This window comes from Carassius auratus, chromosome 38 (genome assembly GCF_003368295.1).
Source record: "Carassius auratus strain Wakin chromosome 38, ASM336829v1, whole genome shotgun sequence".
Classification (NCBI taxonomy): domain Eukaryota; kingdom Metazoa; phylum Chordata; class Actinopteri; order Cypriniformes; family Cyprinidae; genus Carassius; species Carassius auratus.
This window is the reverse complement of record NC_039280.1, coordinates 19,386,411-19,412,527: the sequence shown is the minus strand read 5'-3', so window position 1 is coordinate 19,412,527 and position 26,117 is coordinate 19,386,411. Positions and strand designations below refer to the sequence as shown.

General features: G+C 39.0%; 1 protein-coding gene across 3 annotated transcripts in view; it reads right to left on the bottom strand.

The window, feature by feature from the left end:
* The window catches only part of ndst2a (N-deacetylase/N-sulfotransferase (heparan glucosaminyl) 2a), a 121,616-nt gene that overhangs the window by 23,371 nt on the left and 72,128 nt on the right, over positions 1-26,117 (bottom strand). For all 3 annotated transcript variants that reach the window (XR_003277799.1, XM_026224595.1, XM_026224596.1), the window contains one exon: positions 6,224-6,319. The gene's annotated coding sequence lies outside the window, so the exon portion shown is untranslated. The remainder of the gene's footprint in view (positions 1-6,223; positions 6,320-26,117) is intronic.

The following is a 26,117-nucleotide window of genomic DNA, read 5'->3' as shown; positions in this document are numbered from 1 at the left end:
GAAAATTTGCCACAATCTATTGAACAAACTAGCTAATGCACCTCACCTTGTTGCTCAAAGAAATGCATCCTGGCAGTAACATAATTGCTGTTGTTGGCATGTACCATTAACTCTCAGATTGTTCTTTAACTTAACGTCTGGTCTGTTATGCAAAGGGAACTTGTTTACTTCCCATTTCCAAAATGTACTTGCCAAAAATAAAAGCGAAAGGCATGCTGTTGTCTTTCCCAGAAACTCTTCTGTCTAGTTTGAAGTGAAACAGTGGCATCAACACACTCAAAAGAAGCTCTTCTCTTCCCACTTCCAGTCAGAAACTTCTAGAAGTTCTTGAATAACCTTCAAATGTGAGTGAAGTGGCTTTTAACCAAGCACATCTCAGAGCAGAGGAGACCAGTCATCTTGAAAAGCCCTAAGAGTAAGATGCTATTTCCTCCTATCTTTATGCTTTCTGATGTCTGGCGGTGTGCAGACGAGGCAGCAGGGGGTGGAGGGCTGATGGCACTATGTCCCTTAGCAATGGCCGTCCTCCTGGAGCGGGAGCAGGCAGGGTCGCCAAAGAGTTCACAGGAAGCTCTGATCAAAGACAGCCCCTGAAGAAGCTCTGCTGAAGGGAGCAGCACACTTACCTTCAATCGCCATGGGGGCACTGGCAGGAGGTCTTACTGGAAGCTGACACAAAGTAAATGCCTTCCTACTTCGGTTACAAAATCATTGCACAAGCACAGTCATAAAAAGAAGAGAGCTGGGATTGATGATTATATGGACTCCATTAAGTGTAAATGACACTAATGGTCAGAAAAGTTGAGCCAATATTAAAACTCTAGTTGAAAATTGTATTTTCAATTTTAGAAGTATTATTTATTTTGATAACTGATAAACAACCAATTCTAAAATGCTTTTTCTCATTATTAAAAAAAAAACAACAACAAAAAACTAACTTTATCAGCCATTTCAAATGCTACAAATGTAGGAATTACAACATTATAATGTACTAAATGTTTTCTAAATAAATTTATTTAAAGGTTAACTTAGGTTAAAGTAACTAAGTTAAGGTAACATTAGATGTTGGCAAACATAATCTAATGCACACATTAACATCCAATAAGGACCAATACTAGAAAAAAACAACGTCATGCATCCCTACAATAACTGGTCCTGAGCATGCATGAGGTAGATTTTTACTGACTCCAATATTAAGTGCACAAATGTGTCAAAAAGGTGCCTCATCTTTTGTTAAGTGATTGGTTAAAGCTAGTTTTCCAAGTATCTTGAGATTCATCAATTTGATGGTTGAGGTTTATAATAAAAAAATATTCAAGCTACTGAAAATAAAACAGTGATACAACGGCTCATCTGATGCATATGTACATAATAAATCCACTCCTTTAACTTGCTATAGCCTTGAGTAAAGCATGTTGTCATACCAGACGTACTAATTAAATTCTCTTTTAAAATGAGATGAAGTTGTTTTCTTGGTTATACAATGCAGTCACTCTCTTTTATAATGCATGCAATAATCCATTCACATAACGTATGCATATGAAAACCAAATTTAGCACTCCAGACAGGCCCGGCAACTGCTGCTGTGCAAAGACAGAAAGCAGAGACTGTGAAGATGTGTGTGTCTCAGAGTATGTGTGTGTGTGTTAGGTATACAGAGGGAGAAGAGAAGGCTAAAAATCGATATATTCGGAGCAAGATGTCACAGTGGCCAATCACGGCCTGCTCCTGTCACAAGTGTCATTGTGACATGGGTATTTAGAGCTTTCTAATTGGTCACACTGTGCAAAGACATTGAGAGAGGCAAAAATGACAACTGACAATAGATCCACACTTGCTGTCAAGTTACACATCCACAAACCGCCCACATCCTCTACCCAAGGTGCTTCAGTTATTCAGTGCAACAAAAAAATGTGGTTTGAAACTCACAGCTCCCTTTGGCTTCAACACAAAGCCGTGCTATCACAGCTGGCCAATCAGCGACAAACGCTGGCTCCATGAACTTTTCATTTGTGTGAGTAGGCGTGAGAAAAAGCAAAGGGGGGTGTATGTGTGTATCTGAGTGACCTTATTTACTTTCTCTACTCCGCATTGTCATTCTGTTTTCCTGGCCCAGGGTTTAGGACCCTCCCACATCCACAATAAAAACCGGAATGCCTCTTTGCTCCAATTAAAATTTCTTTGGCACAACCTCTCTGCAGTTATCTTTTCACTTTGTATCTGTCTGAGGAAGAAGCTTGCCAGTATCCTCCATTCATGCCATGATCAATCCCACCGTGCAACACAAAAGTCCTATAGGACCCCACAAGCACAGACTTGCCTTTAAACTCAGTCTCTTTCTCTCCACCGCACAAATACAGGCAGACACCATTGTACAATCGAGGGGATGTGCATGCAAGGCCACTCTGAATAATGAATCTTTCCTTACAGGGAGGTCTGAATTAGACAAATCAAAATCTTTATTGAACCTTTAGAGCATCATCTTGCCGACCGAGCCCTCGATATGAAGTAATGTCTCTCCTTCGCGCTGGGTGTCAACGTCTAGGTGAGGAGGGTGTCTCTGGAGGTACGCCGAGTTGGTAAGGTGCTCACTTAATTGGCACAGAGCAGGATGGAGGACAGGAGAGGAGACGGGGGGCGGGGGCAAGGTTCAGGGGCCACGGTTCTCTTCCTGGCTGAGCTGATGGTACTACTGGGACCACACACACACACACACACACACACACACACACAAACACACACACACAGAGGAGTAGGCTTTTGTTGAGCATTGTCACTGTGCTGCTTCACAGAGCCGGACACTGAAGCATTTATACTCTCTCTCTCTCTCTCTCTCTCTCTCTCTTAAACACTCAGAATACAGAGGTCGCAGAATTATAACAATCATTCAAGTACACTAACATGCCCACTCGCAAGAGGATGTCTGCATTCACACATATCTGTACACCCACACACAGACAACACCATCAGCAAGATCACTACATAAACACACAGAGCATGTTGATAAGGAATTTCTATGAGCATCTCTACAGTAGGGATATGCAGATGGAGCTCAGGAGTATTTCTGCAGAAACTGGTCATCAACTTTAATCTGATCTTCAATTAAACAATTAAAAAAACAGTCTGTATAAACTGATTTAATAAAGCATACTGTGTACACATTCACAGGGCTGGGTGGAAAAATACACTACAGTATGTGTATATCTAGGCTTATGACGGTTCCGAAAGCTAATTGGAGTCAGTCGACCTGGAGTCCAAACAATGAGATGAGCTTGTATGTCGTCACATCATTTTTCCTGCAACTGTATTTTTAAATGGTGAAGAAAAAAAAAGGGCAAGTTCAATCAAAAAAGAAATGGTCAACTATTACTCATCCTCACACCCGTAAGATATTTGTTCATCTTTGAAACACGAATAAAGATTTTAATGAAACCGGAGAGGTTTTTGTTCCTCTATTGAAAACTCATTCCAACAAAATGCAAAGTGAACCAAGTTCATAAAAAAAGATTGTGAAAGAAATTCATATAGACAATTTTTCAGGCTTTTCTATGGACTTAAATTAGAGGTACAGAAATCTATAAATCAAATTAAATGAAGTAAAACATTTTCTTTTTTGAGCAATGTGGGTCTATTTAAAAATTGTTTAAATAGACAATGTTCTAGACAACATAGGCTATTTGTCAGTTTTATTGATGCAGTTTGAGTACTAAAGGGATAGTTCACCCAAAAATGGAAATTCTGTCATTAATTACTCATCCACGTCGTTCCAAATCTGTAAGACCTTTGTTCTTCTTCAGAACACAAATTAAGAGAGCTTTGTGACCCTACATAAACAGCAAGGGTCGTTCCATGTTCAAGGCCCTGAAAGGGCGTAAGGACATTATTAAAATAGTCCATATGACATCAGTGGTTCAAACTTAATTGATCTTCAGTGTCTTCGACACAAGCTCACAAGAGTGCATCGAAGACTGACAAGGAAGAGAAGGAACTGTTGAATAAAGTCATTATTTTGGTTTCTTTGTGTACAAAAAACGTATTCTTGCAGCTTCATAAAATTAAAGTTGAATCACTAATGTCACGGTGACTATTTTAACAATGTCAATTTTGGAATTTGAACGTGGTAGTTGCGTTGCTGTCTATGCAGGGTCAGAAATCTCTTGGATTTCCTAACAATGATCTTAATTTGTGTTCTGAAGGTGAAGGAAGGTCTTATGAATTTGGAACAACATGAGGGTGAGTAATTAATGACAGAAGTGTCACTGCATAGAGTTACTCACCAACAGTTAACCATAATGAAAGACGGTAAGCAACAATACCCATTCTGATTCATTAATGAAATGTGCCTAATTATTTTTAGATTCAAAATACGATCAAATCAATTAAAAAAAAACATTATTTTTGTAACTTATTAACTGTAAAAAGGCATCTGGGGACATTAAGTCAATATCAGATCACATAATTTAAATGAAGACTGTATTTAGTTAGACATATATCTATTTTTACCCAGCTGTACATCACAATGAAACAAAACTCCTCTCATTCCGAGACTCATTTTCTACAGTCTAAGCTTAAATCAAATCAGCGCCAGGGAAGGGGGGAAAAAATGATAGCTCTCCAATAGACTAAGAGAGTCATCGATCACGACGGCCCATGTCATTACCGTGACAGAGCTGCGCTCAGCAATTCAGCTCATATTCTGTTTGAGCAGAGTTCAGAGAGGGACAAGGAGCACATTGAGCGCCCGTTGCACAATACACCTGATTCTATACAGCAATGCTCTCATCTCTCTCCGCCAGCTCTCCAATCAATGCCATTCAGCTTCAATCAATTCTTTTATACCCCATGCAATGGATGGGTTATTGGCATTACTCACAGTATATACAAAGAGCTTGTAAGTATAAGACTCTCTGCAGCTCTCAGTGTCTTTTCATACAGTTATTTAAAGTCTTTTTTACTGTGCCAAGTCATTCTCATTATCTGAGATCCAGAGTTAATACCCACAAGCTGTCAGTGATACATTCAAAAAATGAAGCAGATTAAATAAGAACTAGGAACAGAGAGGCAGATGATGACAAAGGTCGACAAATATGCACACTGATGCAATCTCAGCTGAGCAAACAATATCAAGATAGTTTTAGACAGGTACCAGATAATCTCCCTGTACTCATGTCTATTATAAAATGTAGACTCCAGCATCTACATAGGTGAATGTTAACAGGAACCCGGGTGCATATTCACACCAACAGCCATGTGCAAGAAGATGACAAAGATCTAGAGACCCATAACCTGCCCTGGAAGTGTGCATGTGTTTTCAGCAGCTTTCGCTTGAGGGAGACGCATAAAAGCTCCTCATGGCTGTGAGGTCAATTACATTTATATTTGACCAGCTCAAGAAGTGCACTAAGACTCAATACACAATTAAAACACGTGCATATACATAAGTGCATTCAAAGTGAAATGTGACTTTCTGAGCCCTCCGAGTAAGCATGAAGCTCTGCAGGACTCACAGAAAACACTTGAGTGAGTTTTATTCACTGTACTGGAATTAAAACTGTGTTACCATGCCGACAAGCACTCAGATGTGAGAGGCGAAGATGGTTTTGATATGGGGGGCTAATGAGTAATGATGACAAATTTGATAAAAATGAGTGATTTACAAGGTTCACACTATTACTTCTGCATCCGATATGTAGTGCATAACAAGAGAACAATCAGCTTAAGTTCCAGGATTGAGATAATGGTGAAACAATGGCACAAAAGAAAAAAAGATTTATACTTGCACGGTCGATATTTTTACTGGCACAATCACAAAACAAGAACAACATAAAAAGAAAAATAGCTGGAAATTATTTTAGAATTTAATTTGTCATCTTAAAATACACCAACATTTTTACTAAAAATAGATTCCATATGGTGATTTATTTATCACTTTCAAAACATTGACTTAATTTTAAACAACATTTTACAAATGATCATGCAATACCTATTTAATAGTAATTTTACCATCTGACATTTTATCAGCAGAATTTGCAACAATGCTCAATACATAACAGAAAACCAAATTCTCATTATACAGTATCATGGGTATTGTTAATTAATGAAACAGTGAAATAATTCAATAATTAATTAATGAAACAATGAATGAATAAATGAATGCATTCAGAAATAAAATGAGGCCAATTACAAATTGCTGACTGACAAAAGCAACAAAAACAACACTTACTTCTTGTAGCTGCAGCTGGTCTTTATAAATCACGTCAGTGCATTAGCTGACTTGTCCTGGGTGGAAGTGTGTGAATCTCAGCATGTGTTCAGACACCTGTAATGAGGACAGAGAGGACATGCGGTGAGAGTTTGATAGATGACTCCTGTGCAGTTGCGTCACTTTTGCAGTCAATATTTGCACTCATTTGTGATGTGTCTCGATCTCGGACTGTCCACTCTTCTCTCCTAGATTATGATCTAAACATCACTGAAGGGCTTTGTGTGCGTTAATGTACATGTATTGACAAACCACTTAAATACAATTACAGTCCGTCACACTTACAGACATGAGACAGATCCAGGGAAATATCACCAATAAAAAGAGGTGACGGTAAAGTCTTTTAATGACTCTCTAATGGGTGATTTGATCTCAGATATTAAAGCTAGCTAAAGGCAAAGAGGATGAGACATGTGCATACCTATTTTAAATCAACTAGTCGGTGGACTGCCTGAATGGCTACTTGACAAGTCTGTACTAGACAAGTCATGCATAAAACAGACTGCCATGTCCACCAGACTCGGATGAATTTCTTTGGGATTTATGGATGCTAAGCACAGCACTTGTAGGCTGAATAACTCTAACCTTACATTTTACAAAACTATTCATTTTCTAAAACATCATGTTCTTCAATTTGTATTCAAAACGAGTTCGCATGCGATTTTTTTCAATCGTGTGGAAATCGCGTATTCTCGTATGGTCGCGGCTCGTATCATTGCGATGAATTACGAGCCGAGTAGAGTGGCTTACGAGCACTTCCCAACCTCCCGATCATTTTTAAACATGTCTAAAAAGTTTGTGAGCTATCGGTTTGAATTCGTGCCATTTGTGCGGTCGAACGAACAGATTTGTTGATTTATCTGAAGTTGACCAATCACGAACTAGGAAAACAACTGAAGAAGAAAGATGAAGACTGCAGCACCACGGCGAATGTGGACTATTGACCGACCAGGAGGATAAACTCGCTGAAGTCTGTCAGGAACAGCGAGCGCAGTATGATGTTTCTAGCAACGTATTCCAATGCCTTTTTAGTTCCCTCTCGCTCTCTCTCTCACACACGCATGTGTAGTTTACAGGGACTCTCCATAAACGTAACTGTATTCTATACTGTATATCCCCATACACTACCTCTATCCATCACGGAAAATGCATGTTTAATATGTCTATTAAACACCGTATAGTATTTTTTAAAGCCATTTGGATTACGAGGGCACAGTAATTGTCCTCACAAACCATGTTTACATTTTAATACCCATTTCAGATATTTATAAACCATACAAGAACACACAAACACACAGGGTAACCAAACGTCCCGGTTTCCTATTGCTGAAAAATAACCTGTGCGTGTAGGAAACAGTCACGGCTTGTATCAATATTTTATATGCAGTTATGAGAGAGGGAGAGCAGTTATATTATGCGCGTTCCACTAGAAGCACCGCTGCACGCACAGAATGATCACCTGTATGACATCAAAGTACCACGAGAGCGATTTGAATGCATTGGATATGTGTGCTCTCTTATCGCTCTCGCGGTACTTTGATGTCATACAGTGATCCTTCTGTGCGTGCAGCGGTGCTTCAAGTCGAACGCGTCTATCAACTTCGTGCGATTGCTTCTGGAATTCGCAGGTTGTAAAATCGTGTCGTATATCATCTCGTCCGTACGATTTTCAGATAAACTCACTCATGCCGTGTGCGTGGACATACGATCTTCCGACCATCCGAATTCGCACCGTGTACGCCCGCCTTAAATTAACTCTACATTAAAAAATAAAAATAAACTCAAATATTAGATACATACTGTGGGTGCACAACATATATTATATAAATACTTATACTTTATTTTTAATTTAAGTATAATTCTAAAAAGATATACAGTTGCAAGCTGTAATACAGTATGAATATGAATACATTAATGATAATAAAAAACAGACAGACTGAATTCTCTTAATTAAAAAAAAAAAAAAAAGGAGGAACACCTGAGAACAAGTGCCACACCATAAAGAATCAGCAATAAAACACTGTCCTTTAATCTCTCCACAACACCTGTGGCCTGAAAAAGATCATTTCAAATCTGTTGAAGGTGGTGAATTTGTATACAAGCAGTGCTTTGATGGCTGTGGAAACGGTGCTTTAAGGACAATCAGAAACAGTAAAAGTGCAACATACTAAAACGTTCACAGAGATGTTGCAAATCTTTGTCTCAAAAGCATAAAAACAATCTTGCCCTAATCATCTAACTGGTTATTAGATAGCTGGTAACTAGTCGACCATCCTGACCCATAAACACTCACAAAAACAGCAAGTGCTAAGTGACACACTTGTCTCCATCATACGCTGGACCCAAGAAGTAATGCACACAGTACTTAAGATCAGGCTTCCAGAAACAGAGACCTCATGGGGATCTTCACAACAACCAGCATGCATCTGCTATCTGTGAGTGTTTTTGTGCTGGAGCTTTATTCTTTGGCTGGTAATGCACAACAGGAGGGTGAGAGAGAAAACAAGGACACGTGGAGAGAGCGAGAGAAGGGCGGGTAGTAAAGACAACAGAGGAAGAACACAGGAAGGAGCCTTTGTTCTTGCTGATGCAGATTGAGAGTTTAATGTTTAATGGATCTCAGAAAGACGCAGATGATCTCTCAGAGGACCAACAGAGGAAACCTTAACCAGGATGTCAACTAACAACAGGCCTGCACATGGGAGTAGAGAAGGGTCACAATGTTGCCTAATCGTCTACCAACTAGTTTATTTAGATTTTTCTTTGTGATATATTTAGTGTCAATGTTTTAATTAGCATTCTGACAGTGTGCTGTATTGTTGGAGTGCAAAACCTTCTCAGAAAGTGTTGCATTTTTTAATTCAACCTCTTTAAAGCACCATGACTTCAGCCATAAATGTCTTAAGTCGTTGTGCTGCATTTCATGTTGTTTGAGAGTCCCAAGACAAAGCGCAGTAGAAGTTCAAAATAGCAACTCGAGACCCATGTGTCCTGGGCCCCTGAATTTAGCTGTTGTTCGCAAATGCCCCCACCAAGAAATGAGTCAGAGATCAGGCAAACCTAAACCCAGAGCGGATTAGTCAACAAGGCATTCAGATAACCCAATGACTAGTTGATTTGAATTAAATGTATAGCTCTGCACATTCCTAACATGGACTATCAACAACCTGAGGTTAAAGAGGGACATCATTGATCAAACCGAAAAAATACATCATCATTTAAGGCAAACAATTAAACAAATAACAACATGTATAGTTAAACCGCACTCATCCCATCTGTCCTCCACACAGAAACACAAAGCAACCTCTGCACAGTGTCAAAGTCCCAGTGAGAACCATGTTCCACCCTCCACTGACTAATTCAATATTGATAAAGAAACTAAACAAAGCATGGCTATCAGCGCTGGAGGATTCCCAGTAGCAACAGTGAGCAATCTCCCAGCTCAACCCTGAATACATGTCCCCATTTATTTATTTAATTTCAACATTGTATACTGATTATTATTCTAATGCACCACTCAGCATGAATGGAAATTACATAAAAGTATACCTCCCCCTGTTTGTGTAAAGAAAGCTGATAAATTTAGCAACATTTATTTTGATAATAGGAATTTGGGGGAAGTTTTAATATTTAATTGCCAAAAATATCATTACATTACAAGAAAAAAAAAAAAGATAATATAATTTGTTTTAAGGGTGAAATATGATTTGGTCATGTTCTTGGCAGGTTTCAAGATACAATATCTAATGTGATTTAACAACTTTGACTGAATGCTTAGTGTTTAAGACATTTTAACCACAAGTGTAATTAATTCACAAATAAACATTAAACAAAATTAAATAACATATTGGGACACAAATTTACTAAATTATTCAAAGGTATGCAATAAGCTTGTGTGATAAACATAATATTAAAAGTAAATGTGTAAACCGTGCCGTAGGCAGCACACTAGTACACCATTCTAGACACAGTCTGATTCATCCATCCATCTACACGTCCTTACTCATAACCAACCCCTACACAGTGTGCTCCCTTCTCAGTGTGACAGAGTCTATAGTTCATGCTAAGTGCTAACAGAGTGTTTGACTGCAATGGAGACACTTATGTCAGCCTGTAATAGTTCTGAATCATCAGGCGGGAACGGGACAAACCCCCTCATTATGCACTTTTCCACTGACTGCCAGTTTGAACATGCAAAAGCACACAGAATGACCTTTTAAAGAGACCCAGCTCTCATTTCTCCATCACTGCACCTTCATGCCAGCAGCTGTGAGCATGTGTGTGAAGGGCTGGTGTGTGTAATAGCGTATGGATGGATGGTAGTCATCGCTCCGGCAATGAAATCATAAGTAAGCGGTACAACGCTGACTTCCATGTGCAATGACAGGGTGAAGATTAGATGATTATGATCATATTGTAGACTGTGGAGGGCTGTGCTGCTGTGTCAAAGCTCAGAATCATGGGCATAATTTACAACTAAAAAAAAAATGAGTGGAGGGAGGAGCGCTGTAAAAATCGATATTCCCTTTTAAGATGCTGCACTCCTAGTGACATTTCATAAGCCAAAGCGCTGCTTCAAATTTGTGGTCTGCACGGGTGAGAACAGTGCCACAAGGAAGGGGCGGACATTGCAGAACACAGCTGCTAATCTGGTGACAGTGAATGACTAGATCATACCTGAAACCAAGCCACGAGTAAGAGAGATGTAGAAAAGAGCAAGAGAATCATCACAAATCTGATCATAAATCAGCTCTGTGAGTCCAGGCGAAGGGAGGGACACTAAAGCACACTCAGAAAACACTTTAAATTCATCAGTGTGATATGTGAAAGTGAAAGAAACCATTTGTTTAAATCCTATAATAAAAAGGCTGAGAGAAAGGCATCACCACGGGACAGATATGGCCGGCGGAGCTCTCACACACATCCCTGAAGAACCACTCAGCCTCTCTGAAGGTATTTCATCATCTCTGCAACGCAGAGGAGATAAAGGCAAGAGAAGAACCTGTTGTCACATAATCTCCTTATCCCGACAAATACTGTCACTCTTTTCAGCACTGGACACTGCTTTTGCACGTATCTGTCTCAAAGATGTACAACATTACATAACAGTACAAAAGTGTAGACCCATCCATCCATTCTCCAAACCACTAACACCACGTAGGGTCAAAATAAAAAAAAAACTTAAAGGGGTCATATAATGCTACATGCACTCTTATAAGTTGTTTGAACTGAAATGTGTGTTGGCAGTGTGTGTACACAACCACCCTATAATGAAAAAAGTTCCCCAAGTGGTTTTTCTGTAATCTCTTTAAATGTTTTCCCCTTTCTCAAATCGAGCTGTCTGACCATGTGACGTCACACGGTCGGAGGCCCCTCCCGTCTGATGGTTTGATTGACAGCAGCGTTTCAGCACAGACTGGACTTGTGTCTGAGCCGTCATCAGTCCGAGATGCAGACGAGCATGACTCCTGAGTGATTGAGGTGTTTTATTGTTGGATGTAATAATATAATAATATAACATAGCAGACTGACATCTCCCGACATCTGAGCGACTGAAATCGCAGAAGATTAACTTTCGTTTGGATCTGAAAAAAATGCGCTGTTGATCTACTTAAATGCGTTTATGTTCGCGCGAATCAATGATCCAGTCTCACCTACAGAAGCAGTGAGTATAATGTCTTTTAATGAATCATTGCAAATCGCCTTTCCTAATAATGTGCTAATTAGCAAGTTTTACTATAAATGTGGCTAAAGTAAACCGAGAGCAGATCAGAAGAGAGGGGCGGAGTCAGCAGAGCTCATTAGCATTTAAGGAGAATCCCACAAACCAGCCTGATTTGAAAAGAGCTGTTTTTAACAAGGTAAAAAAGGTGTTTTTACACTATGTTTACACTAACATTGAGAAAATTTAAACAAACTATGTTACATACTTTTCATTAAGACCCTAAAGAATCATATCAACTTGTGGAAAATGGCCATTATATGACCCCTTTAAATAAATAAACAATAAGTTATTAAGCATCTTTTTAATTCAAGCCCCCATTCTAATTTTGCAATAACTTGCAAAAAATGGACACTAAAGACTTTATATTACAACTAATTTCTGTTTCAAATAAATGCTTTTCTTTTGAACTTTTATTCATCAGATATTAATAAGACATACCATGGTTTTTACAAAAATTTAAAGCAACTGTTTAACTTTTTAACAGTGATTTAAAAAAAAAAAAAAAAAAAAAAAAGGTGTTTGTTGCCCATATAAAATGGTTAGAATCATTTCTGAAGGATCATGTGACAGTGAAAAAAAATTGCTTTTCAAACAGGAATAAATTACTATACTACATTTTAAAATACAACTGAAAGCACTGATAAAATCAGCCAAAATATTCCATAAATGAGCATGTAAGAGGTGAGTTTATGGGCAGAGATTGCACATGGACCTGTGCTCTTTCCTCTGCTGGCTCTTACGCTCTCACATGCTTGTCATGTCGGTTGCAGAGCTTGTTGTCTGATAAAACACAGAAGGATCCCTGCTAATAAAAAATGAACATTTAGTCCCTATGGAACTTCACAACATGTTCATGTGCAATGTGCAAGTGTTATGAGTTTTACTGTTGGCGGCATGGAGCTTTTTTTTCTGTGTATGCCAACGAGAAAACAACCTCAGTCTTCACCAAAGGCGTCCGTTTCCAACTGCCAGGAATCTAAATCTGTAAATACATTTTATAGGTCTCAATAAATTCTGAAAAGTATCAAGAAAAAAAGGTTGTTTGGCTGTTCAGAGCCTTCAACTGGAGCAAGACCAGTTTTTTTTAGTATTATTAATCAAACTATAACTATATTCTTTCTCTGAGAAAGAAAGAAATTTATATATATATATATATATATATATATATATATATATATATATATATATATATATATATATATATATAAAAATTTCTTTCTTTCTTTCTCAGAGGTTTAGAGCTTTTTAGAGAATTCAGATGAATAAGCTAGTAGGTACTGGACAAGTCCCCTATTCAAAACTATTTGAACAGAGGCATACTTCCTAAAAACAAAATCTTTTTTCAGTGGGGATATTTTGTACACTTACAATTGGTGCCCTACGATACTTCAAGCATTCGTAAAAAGGCTTAAATAGCTCGGCTTTTAATCTGTCTTTATCTGTCAAATTAGCTGTACTTCCGTATTAGACCGTTACAACGTACACGTCACAAACTAGCACTTAAAGTTGTGCATGCGCTTTCTTTGCCGTTGCCGTTCCATCAGCTGTTGTTGCTTAAAGTCCCTATTACCTTGCTCAAGGGCACTGCAGCACAACCAATGGTCATAAAGCAGCTTGACCCTCGTGTAGGTGGCGAGAGACAGTGAAACGAGGAGGAGTGAACATTAGTGGTGTGTTGCAGGCAAACATCATTCTACACGAAGCAGTAAAATGTGTTAATACATTCTCAAATGGATTAAGCAAGAAGTACATAGACTGGGTTATTAACAAAATCAATCAATTACATATACAGCCCTTGGGAACTGAAAATGAATCGATTTGTGGAAATTAATCAAACTATACAGCACTATTATTGGAAGCGTACTTTAAATACCTCTTTGCCCTCACATGCTCAGGAATTCAGGAGTAGCCATAACATTTAACCTACCAGAATGATCTTCGGAAAAGGTCAAAATACAAATACTAATTTAAATGTATTGTAAATATGAAATATACAGTCCAGCCCTACGTCATAATCTGATATATTAGAAACTGATGTTATATATGGAGAGATCATGTGATTATTACAGAGTACAGTATTGTAATTGACTCTATAATGTCTCTATGGGGAAGCAGGTCTGTACTTCATCACATGGACAATAATAATGAAGACATAAATAATGTAGGAGAACCACCACATCAAAGCTATTCCAAACAACAGGAAAACAGAGAAGCAGAATACCAAAGGACGTATAAAGACACAAATGTTCATCAAACAGCCATGACAATGGATGACCCTTGACCTTTTGACTGCCCCTCATTTTTATCCGCCTCCTTTGACCTGCCCTTTCATCCCAGAACATTCCATTAACTGCACTACTCCCATTAGAGACCGTCAGAGTCCCGCTTAAATCAATGCTCTGCTGAAAAGTCCAGCAGCGCTCCAGATCCACTGGCACATTCCCGTGTGATTCACACCGACTTAATGGCTTTATTTCAGTGCTGCGCTTCCAATCAGCCGACTGGTATTTTTAGAGCGGTGAGTGCTCACACATTGTCTGTGACTCTGCTTTAATTTGCAGACAGGATATAAACAAAAGGGTCAGCTGAGGAGTTGAAGATAACATCGTGGAAGGAAAGGAAAGGGCGGCACAAAGGTAGAGGAAATATAAGCGCACAAACACACTTTCTTATGAGACATGATACAAACTGCTTGGTTTGCCCATCTACAGCTCTTCTCAAACTCTCCAGAGCAGAGAGAAAGAGAGAGCGAGAACATGTCTCAGAGGAGCCGAGACAAATGGGCAGCTCAGTCAACTGTGCAGGTTGAAAAGACGCTCCTTTTCTCAAACAGAAATTTTTCGCTGGGGCTCTTGGGATTGGGCAGAGGTATTGATCTGACTGGATCAGTTTGGTTACGGGGTGATGAAAGAACAGAGGTTGAACTGTCCATTTAGTTATGATGGATGGTTCGTTTAAACCTATGAACAAAGAACAGCTATATGTAAAGATATAAAACAGTGTGAACAAAAGCATTTAGTGTCACCTTGGTCAAGGTTGGACACCCTTGAAAATGGTGTTCATTCACAAAGTGGAGGGAGAAAACACATAGCCAGATGATTTTTGTAACGTATAGGCACTTTTAATGCCACAAAAACAACAGATCAGACTACATTTTCATTATGTTATATTGCTGTAATGACGATACATTACTCCAGTCTTCAGTGTCACATGATCCTTCAGAAATCAATTTAATGCAAACAAAAAGTATTTCTTAAAAAAAAAAAAAAAAAAAAAAAAAAAAAAAAAAAAGATTAAACAAGTTAGCATTGTCTCTCAAATCTGTAATGACACTTTCACCATAACCACAATCACAACTGTCAATGTTTTATCAAAAGTTAGACTACTTTTTGACAACAGTATCATAGAAAGAATATACTTGAGATGAAATATGACACATTACATGTATAAAAAAAAAACTAAAAGTTAAAATCAGGCTTTATTTTTTGTCAAATTATGTAAAATGTGTGAAATTATCATAGAACTATTTAGGACACAATAAATGTTTGCTGTGAAATGGGTCTTATCACGATGAAGTCGTCTGCCAATATATTCCAAAAATGTTCAGAATGTTCTTTTCCACCCACAGACTTCTGTCAAACACAACATATCATTTGAGATGATTTGATATGTCAGTTCTTCTCAGTTGCTTGTATATACACTGTTGGACATTGTCTGTAGTCAAATTTTATCTGTTCAAAACGTTCAGATTAGTAAGATTTTTTAAAAGAAATTTTATCCAGTAGGGACGCATTCAATTGATGAAAAGTAAAGACCTTTATAACAATACAAAATGTTTATTTTTTTAAAAATGAAGTTATTTCGAATTTCCTATTATTATTTTTTAACAAAAATATTAAGCAGAAGCAACTGTTTTTAAATCAGCATATTAGAATGATTTCTGAAATTACAGCTGCTGAAAATTCACAGGATAAATCACAAGAATAACTACATTTTAAAATATATTAAACTAAAATAAACCAAACCAGGACAAAAAGTGTCCCTATGTAAAGAAACAAGTGCAACTTTAAAGATTCAAGCTCATTTCACACTGCCTAAACATCCAAACAGAGCATACATCACCATATACTCACACCTGCAAGTGCAGAGCTTGCATTTTCTCATTCTGGTTCTGGCTCATTTACCACACACTTTGTGTTTGCGAACACACACACACACACATATATCATGCCAAAAGAGAGGTCATTTGGAGGAAAGTTATTAAAGATGGATCACAGATCAGAGGAAGAAAAAGGAGAGAAAAAAAGAGGCCAAACGAGTGGGATGAGGAGAGGAGAACAGAGATAAATAAAGGTGGAAGGTTCCCGGCGCATCTGTCAGTGACACTGACAAGGCCAACCAGGCGTGGTGTCCAGAGGCGGAGGGACAGGAGAGCTGAGAAATGTGTCCTCCATGCCATTGTGCTCGGGGCCAAACACACAGACAGCAATACCCATCCAATGAAAGACCCTGCACCCTTCACACACCCAAACATGGCACTAACGGCAAGGCTTAATGACATCCAACGAATGGCTTTCTGAGGTTTTATTATTGGAAGTCACCTAAATTCCACCTCCAAGCCAGACCATAGCGTTTTGGGATCTGAGGAGCAGAGTTAATATCTATCTGACCATATAAACAAGTGAAGGCTGAGTGCAATACCCTGAGACTCGGTTAATAGTGGGCTTTGAGCCTTAGAGGAATCCCTGTCTGACTGAAATTTGACCCAATAAAACCAACAAGGACAATAAGCACCTCTCCAAGCCCCTCATTAGCTAAGGTGGAGGTCTGTCTCTAATGCCAATTTAACAACCTGAGTCATATTCCACTAGCACAGATCCTTCCTTCTCTCTTGCCCTGAGGCCATGTTTCCAGTGTGGTCTGTTACAGCCCATAATCAGCATCTGGGAAAGATAAGAGCTCCATGTTGAGGCTCAAGGCAGAGGACTGATGGCGCAAGTGTCTGACGGGGCGGGAGACTAATCCAGCCCCATACTCCGACAGGCCCCGGCTAATCACAGGCCGGTTGGATTAAACCAAAGACCAGACAGATGCAACTCAAGAGGATGACTAGAGCAATGGGAGGCAAGCCCAAGAGACCAGGGATTACCTGATGAAAATATTCATGGAGGTTTTCACTCCCTGCTGTCTTTCTCCATTGGTTTTTTTTGAGCACCAAATGTTAGGCACCCTAGGGCAGTGTTTTTAAAAGGCAGATTAATGATAATCCAAGTTAAAGCAAGAGGCAAAGCTCTGAGATACTGTATGTGTGTGTGTGTGTGTGCTCTAAACTTATACCATTAACCAGATATGAAAGTGTGTATTATTGCTAATGGTTATTCACAGTGCCTCATCATAGTAAAAAGGGCAATTTAGCCATAAAATCCAAATAAATAATATATGCAATATGATGATTATTCTCTGAATGTCAAGATGCTCCCCTAATGTTGTGTTGTACAACCTGATGTAGAGATATTTTTCTATCTTTTGATTTTTGCACAGGCGCTAGGCAACAATGTGTCATGTAAATTGTCTGGTAATAACTGGCTGCGCTTCAAAAGGTCAGCAGCAAACAGGGTCAAAACTGGAATTGTTTGAACTTTAAGTGTCACATTACAACGGTTGACCTGAGCACAACACGGTGCCGGGGCTAACGCTGTAGCTCAATGCAACGGGGAGCGTCGAGATGAATCATGTGAAAGGGCCTTAACAGTAAACCGCAGGCATTTTTTAAATGAGCAGCGATGCTGTTGTGTGCGTGTGCAAACGGAAAACTGCACAAAGTAAAGAAAAATAAGAACACCACATCTCGAAAACAAACTAGACTTGGGAAACAGCAGTGCTCAAAGCAGCAAAAAGGTTTTAGGTCAAGATGGGGTTTTAGACTTTGGTTCTGAGTAAATGAATTGCTGCAATGACAAGCACTGTATCTTGCGTTCTCAGCTGGAAGCAATAACCCCATATTTATGGTGAATACAGATCAAAATGTGGCACTCAAACAAGGCGGGGATGGGGGGGGGGGCTTAGGGGTCCCATCTGCTGGAAAAGCCCCCCCAATGTTGCACCCCTACACAGCTAAACCAATTTTCACAGCCCTGTCTTCTGGCTTGTGCATGTTCGAGTATCAACACAACATCATCTACAGCATGTCAAAAGATGCACATTTTTCTAAAATTATAAACCATGCCCAATAATTTACAACATCCATGTATTAATTATCCACAAAAAAAGGCTCTGAATGTTAAGGCTGAATTAACTGTGGAAATTAGAAGAAAATGAAAATAAAAATTAGTAGGAGTAATTTGAATTTAGTGCTCACCTACTACAATAAGGATAAACACCCAAAATCCCAATATTTGATCTTATAAATTCTCTCTCTCTCTCCATTCCTTCTTCATGTCGCTCTGTCAAAGTAAAAGAGGCAGGGGTGGTTGCTCACTTCAAGCGAGTTTATTGGGTTAAATGCACCACGCTGCTCTGCTCCTCTCTAATGCAGCACTGCTCAGGAGACGAGACTTCCCGCTGAGAAATCTCTGAGCCGGAGAGAACATGTTGACTCACTGCTACATTAGACACACTTGCAAAAGCGCGCACACACAGAAAAAGGAGCTTTTGCGATGACGCATCCCACTTGCAAACACTTTGATTCCACTGAGCAGAGATCAAGATGACACCCGGAGCCAAAATTTATGGAACATGCTGATTAAAGACTGACAACTTGTTATTCAGAAGAAAACTGTGAGTGACTCGGAGCTTCACAAGGAGGGAAAAAAAAAAAAAAAACAATAGATTTCTGTCCTCCAAACTTTAGTGAAGTTCCATCATTTCCTCCCTCCCATCTCTTTGGGAAGCAACTGAGCGCTCTGTGTGGAGGTAATGGTGCGGCAGTTGAGACGCAGCGGTTCAATGTGTCAGATCGCATCAGGGTAGAAGCATTACCCTACAGCAAGATACACTCAGAGGGAGCTGCGCTCCACTCACACACACAAGTTTTAAATTATGGGATTAAGCAATGAAGCTTTGGCTCATGAGAAGAGTGATGAGACCGTCACTGATGCTTAATGACAGACAGAATGTTTTGTCTAAATGCTTGTTTTTCACAAAGAGAGAATAAGGTGAGGTCAAAAAATAGGGGAAGCTTTGGAGAAGGAGGTAATAATGAGTAACTTGCTCTCTATTCTGCCTGATACAAACTCACTGGAGTGCCGCTGGTGTAGTCATGGTTAATTCATGCTTCTTGTGGAGATACAGAGTCACACACACTGGGGTTTGGCCCCTCTTGTCTCATTAAACCACTCAGTGGGAATGAAGCAGAGACACAGTGGAGGTATAACTCACATGGACACCCGCACAAAACATGAACGCATGGAGCACTGTGATCAAAGCCACATCCATAGATTATGTACTTGCAACTGAAAGGGGTGAACCTAGGGGATAAAAAAAAAAAGTTGAAACTACTGTAAAACTATTGATATAAGTTTTGTAAAAGTTTAGAAATATATGTATTATAGGTAAAACCAGAACATAAAAAATATATACAGAAAAATTAGATGTGTTTCTTTGGCTACTAACTGAATAACTTTAAGTTGGAGCAACAAAATGACTAAAACTAAAATAAAAAATTAAAGCTAGAAAAAGTAATAAAGACAAAAGTCTACAACAAGAGAAAAAGCCAATAGCAAAATTACTAAAACTTTAAACTTAAAATGAAAATCAGAAAATAAAAGCTCATTCAAAATTTGCATAAATACTATAATAGTATATAAACAAAATTAAAATAACACTGATCCAGGACAGAGGACAAGTCATGAGTAAGAGAGGTACTTTCAGTGTATGGAAATCCATGTAGCTCCAAAACGCATAAATTTACTCAAACAACATGTAATCAATGTGCATTCTACACGAAAACAATGTGTGATCTCAGATATCAATTTTACAGGCTTTTGAGCAATCCGGCAACTTTGACCAGTTTGAACATGAGAGCATGATTGGCTGCTGAGCACTAGGCTTAAACCATTACTGTAGGCCTAGGGGGGTTGCCTACTACTCCTGCACTCTATGCCACCAAAATGCACACAACTTGCTAAGGATCCACTTATTTCTTAAGGCGTGTTCCTCGTGTAGAGTATAAAAAATTTAAAAGTAACTTATAAATAAAATAACAGAGTGTCTTAGAAACTAGAATGTGTAAAGGCGTAATCACAACAGACAATTATCTTTTCTTACATGACACCAAGATTGCGAAAGAGAAAGAGAAACTGAAATTGTCCAAAGCTCTGGGCTCACAGCAGGGTAATACCAGTTTTGTGGCAAGCTGATATACCGGTAGTGCTGTGCAAAAAAATGTCATCCGTATCTAGTCAGTAGTAAGTCGTTAGATTACTGATTAGTTCACTGAAAAGCTACACAAAATCGCGTTCAAAATCACAGGCGATTCATTTCCTATATATTGCTATTTTGCATTTGATTCTTTGCATAGCACTTTACACCGGTGTGAAAATTTCCTCTGTCACATTCCTAGTGTGAGCTACATATATTTATGCTTGCAGTCAGTGCAAAGCCCATTGAATCAGACATTTCAAGGGCCGCATCATTGCCAAAAATCACTCCATGGCACTGACACATTCGCTTCTGAAAAATCCCACAATCCACAGTAACAAAGAGAGCATTAACTACTCACTATATGCATTTACTGGAAATACAGTGTTTTCTTCAGTCTCTCAAGACAGCAGAAATAGAGGATGAATGCATATTTCATGATGATACTTTATTTTTTAATAGCTACAATGAAGCTACAACGACGTGCAACAAACAAATTATAATATCAGTCCTGATATACAGTGACGCTAAAAACGTCTTAATGCGCAACCACATAATCATGTCAGAGGAAATTGAGTCATCAGTGTGCTAATGTTTAGTAGATCAAGGTCTCCGCTAGAATCCAAATTCACATTCACCACACACTGGTTCACGTCATAAGGAGCAAGACTGAGAAATGAGAGACTGTAACTGTCTCTCCTCATTACAGTGACGGCAGAATCAATACGGCCGTGTAAGTGTTTTACACAAGGACTGTTATCAGCGCATAATAACCGCTGTCGACTCATCAGCAGATCAGCCCATCTCTTCAAGCTCATATCACCACATCTACTGTAGCACATTTATATTCATGCACTAGTCCAATTCGTGTTTGGCCTCAAGTCAATTTGGTCTTAATTTCCATTTGTGAACCTGCTATTTCAGGAGTGTCGCTTGAGCATTTCCTGTCTGATTGTAAACCGTCTGCCATCTTTTCTTGCTGCAATTAGGCCAGTGAGAGTCATGCCGGATGAGGAATCCTATTACTTTAGAGACCAGAGGAGGAAGGAAACAGAACAGTGATTGAGTGTTTGGCATTCACAGCAAAACAGATTGAGATGTTCCCATGGAGGGAGATAATTCAAACTGTGACATTGAAGGAGGAAGCACAGAGATGGAGATCGAGATACAGGAATGGAGGCTGACTATGTACAGATCTGAAATGCCGCTCAAATAATTTAAGATACGCGTCTGTCTCTCGCTCTCTGAGGCAGTCACTCAAATTAGGCTCAAAGTTTGAGATAGATTTATTTCGTTCACCTTAAGGGCAATACAGGCATTTACATACAAGATCATATAAACTCCATTTAGAGGTAATATGTGAAAATGGAAAATGATCTGTTTTTCAAAATGCCAGCACATCAGGTCTGACAAAATTGCCAGAAACATCAATGGTTTGAGCACCTACCAAGTTTCAGCCAATCACAAACTTCTGTCAAAATGACCCCACTACATGTAATTTTAAGCCTGCAGTGAGAGAGCACGACTATACAAGGTTGTGGGAAGAAACGGTTGTCAAATCGGACAGACCTTGAAATGATAGAACTTTTTTCCATTTGAACCGATGAAGACATTACTTCAAGAGTTAGAGACTCTTTTACTAACAATATTTGCAGCTAATTTTGGTGCTGATGTATGAATGGTAGCAGGCAAACAAAAGACAAACAGCTGTTCCATGTGTAAACAACAGATGTGCTATATTTAGGGGTAAAGATTTTAAAATAGAGAAATTTCATCCCAATATAACAAGTTTCAGGTCTGAAAGTGACTTGTGAAACATAACCCTGGCTCTGTTTTTTATTAGCAAGGATTCGTTCAATTGACCCCTTGCCAGTCTAGGAGCTTGACTGACAGGCGATCTGACCAATCATAATGCTGAATCTGCTATTTTGTCCAACACACAAACCAGACAGCAGAGTAGATTAATGTCAGTGGACTTCAATTTGAAAAATGGTATACTATAACTATAAACACAGCCTTGGTGAGCATAAAGAGACTTCCTTCAAAAACATTAAAAAAATGAAGTAAAAATTTTGAAGAGTATGGAACATTTAAAAAGCTCTACCTAACCGTAAGTCAAGTCTCCTAATGACCAACGGGAGCATCTTGCCTGGAAGCAATGATTTCCTGGAGCTGAAGGTCAACGTCTACTCGGCAGTACTACATTAACATCACTCTGATGTTGTACACAACACAGAGGGACTCCCCAGCTGCAAAAACAGAATTAGCACGTAAAACATATCAATACAAGGGCCAACGCAATATTGTGAGAAAAATCTATCACTATATATTTTTATATGATTGTAAATTGTGTTATGTGATGTGAGATGCTGCTCTTGAAAAAAAAAAAAAAAAACTTTCACACACATTAAAGGCCATCTGTAGCATCAAGAAGAAAATAGGGAGGGAGGGAGTGGTAATCGGTTTCCACACCATTCCCATAATTCATGAGGCAAATGCTCTGATTGTGTCAGGGAACATTAATTGGTCATTGTGGTGCTGTGAGCCATAACTAGAACAGAGGCCAGGACACCAGCGAGACTTATATCACAATATCTATTGTTACATTATGTACAAGTGCAGAAGTGATGAAGATGTTGTTTCGATTGCCTTATGACCAAAGGGAGAGAGGAGGAGCTGGCAGTGATGAAGAGAGCTGCAGGGGTTTTTTGGCGTTGCATTAACACTAATTAGAGTAGAATTGATTGAGAGGCGAACACCCTCTCTCATTATAGTACTGTCATTACTCTTAGAATGACAAGTGACAGTGTTTCAAATGAGACTGAGATAAGTCAATGCTGCTGCTGATAGCGGCATCGCTCAGAGACGGCACGCGGCGGCCTAGCAGACAGAGACTTATTAACCACGGCTGCGGTACTTTGCTCAGACTCTTGGCTTGTGCTCAAAACCTGAGAAAGTCTACAGACAGTACAAAGAGGTTGTAAGAAACAGAGACTAACAAAAAAACAAAAAAAAAAACATACAAACATGACATTTGACAGAAGCTGAAAGCAGAAAAATGTCCACTTTTGAACATTTTTTCGATACAACTGAAGGAATTGTATATTCATTAAATATTCACTAATTTATCACAGAAAACCTACTCAAATTCTGAAAGCCTTTCTGAAACCAAATCGGTTTTCTAGGAAGCAAGGCAGGTGACTTTATTTTCATTCAAGACAGCAGTGATCTATCCTGCTCCTGAAGATCTACACTCCTGCTGAGTTTAGTGCAGGTCCTGCTGTAAGCACCTGTCTCTAATTTTTAAGTGAACCCAAAGACCTTGATTAGCTAGTTCAAGTGTGTTTGATTAAAGCTGGATCTGAAATCTGTGGGAAAGTAGACTTCCAAAAGCAAGGCTGAGCACCCCTGCGGTAACACAAATAAGTGGTACAAAGCTGATTGTTGCTGAACTGCTCGCCTTCATAAAGGCCAGTAACTGGAGCATCTCTGTTTCTCCAGCGGAGCTGCAGTGGAGAAGAGAAGGTGTCTCATTAAGGGAGAGAGTGAGAGCGAAGCTTAAAGACAGATGGGGAGCCGTTAGTGTGAACACAAGAGAACGAACCTGCAACGTGCACCTTCTGTCTTGATCAACCTCCTAAAAAATGCCAGGCACGCACACAGGCGTGTCCTGGTTTGGCCTGCGGTTAACGGCTCTAACAGAGAATCTTCCCCTCTCCATCTGCTTAGTTGTCTCACTGGCACTTGGCAGTGAATTCAGAACTCACCAAGTCCCTACTAGCGACACCATTCACATCTCAAACAATCAGTCTCACACTTTGGATGCTATCAGACATACACACATGAACAGTATGCAGCTCAACACTTAAGGACACTGTGACATACATGCATGAATCTACAACACAACCTCTCCTTCCATAAATCCCTTACTGTCCCTTACACATCCCTGCTTTGGTCTCTCAGCTGCTGCCTTTCTCTCACCAGCCCCACAACACAATGAACGACTGTCATCACCACTAAAACAACCTGCAGATCCTGATGACGATCATCAGCCTGCAGGCGAGAGAGCCAGACAGAGAAAGAGATCAAATGAAGGAGAGATGTCAGGGTTTCAAAAACAATAACACCAATGAAACAGATATCAAATAAGATCATATAACCCTGTATTTCCTCACACACAACAACACACCATAAAGCACAGCGCACACAAGTCAGAAGGCCTGTAAGGGTCTGCAACAAAAGCCATAGATGTTAACCAACTTGCTATACACCATATCAACAACACTTGGAAGGCAAGTTTAGCAGACGCCAAGACAAAAATTCTAATTTGTTTAACGCCTAACAGTCTGGTTCTCCAAATATTGTCTCTATTGTCCATATTTTTCAGCTCTTTCCCCTCTTGTGCAAAGCAAAGCAAAAGCGACCACAAAATTTTCCAAGCTGACATCAAGAAGATTAGCTGCCAATGATACTGACAACACAATACTACCTACAAAAATTCTAATGTGGGAAAGGCACTGAGCCTTTGGATTGAAGTATATGCTTCGCCTAAAACAAAAATATGTTATTAGAAGTGGTACATGATAAAACTAGCAGTGGAAGCTGGGCTCTCATGACACTGATTGGGAGAAAACTGAAAACGACAGACTCTCTGGGGGTGGATATGGTGAGACTGTCAGACAAAGATGAATAGATAGACAGACAGACTGCTATATCAGCGCAGCATGTCTATCGCTAACAAGGACACACAGACCACATCACAGAGCATGACCACCACTACAAACAAAGGCACATACAATCCCTCTTGTTTGATGGTGACTGAGAAGTGCAAGGTCTCTCTGCACTGGGATCATCACGTCTGAATGGGAATGCCATAGTCATTCTTCAGAAGGTTCAAGAATCCTTTATTGTACAAATGACTGCAACTGAATGATGATTTATGCTGTTCTGTTCTGTTAGCGGTTCTTGAAGGTTTGCATTATTCCAACTATGCAGCCTGAATGCTATACTAAAATGACAGTATTTCCTGCACCGCTTTATGCTGCTGCTGAATCTGCAGTTCCACTACGAAAGAAATTATGCCTTAGAGTTGTGAACTGGCAGTCTGAAATAAATGTTATGTGAAATAGCCTACATACATAGTACAAAATAATACAAAGAGAACAGTTTAAGACACTTTATTTTACAGTGCCCTTTGTTACACGTGTACATACTATAGTAAAAACGGTAAATTATGTATTATTACATACAACCACCCTTAACCAAATCAACTATAGTACATTCATGTAATTAATATGCAATGCACAAACAGTTCAATCAGATTTCTTAAATTATCTTCATGAGCTGGTTCTTATTAATGACTCAATGACTTACAAATCAGTCATCTGTTTGGTCTAAATAGTTATTCATTGACAAAATCAGTAAGAGCAGTTCTTAACTCACCCAATGCAGTCGAAATCATTACTGTAGTCAGGATATAGTCGAAATGAATCAAGTAGTTAACGTTAATTTACTGCACTAACAAAGACCTGTGAGATAGATATATAGGATACATATTAAATAAAGTGGCTTAACATTGTTAATTTAGTTTTAAATATAATAATCCTTTAAGTCTTATATGTGTATATATATATATATTTAAAAAAAACACTTTTTACCCAAAATATCATTATTATATTTATTATATTACTATAAAGAGGAAGTAATAATCAAGTGGAACCTGAACTAGACTCGTCAAATTCCAAATTCCTTTTTCACTCCAGAACTGCAATC